Raw genomic sequence first — 287 nt, forward strand, 5'->3', positions numbered from 1 at the left:
TAGGATGCTGTTGTTTTATTATTTAGGATATTACTTTTATTCCTGGCTGCTTTCCCAGCTTGATATTTCAATTTGCAAAATAGTGAAATTATGCATCAGTGCGGTGGAATAGATTGTGCTGGCTTAGATTTTATGTGCCGTTCCGCATCAGTGTACATTTCGCTTCGGTATTTTTGTGACATGCATGAATTCCAAATATCAGTGGTTTCTTGTCGTTACTGATCTCATAGTTGAGAGATGGTGCAAAACAGATTTTTGCGGTGCGCTTATTTGGGGTTTTATGTTAA

This window comes from Penaeus monodon, chromosome 25 (assembly GCF_015228065.2).
Source record: "Penaeus monodon isolate SGIC_2016 chromosome 25, NSTDA_Pmon_1, whole genome shotgun sequence".
In the NCBI taxonomy this organism is placed as follows: Eukaryota; Metazoa; Arthropoda; class Malacostraca; order Decapoda; family Penaeidae; genus Penaeus; species Penaeus monodon.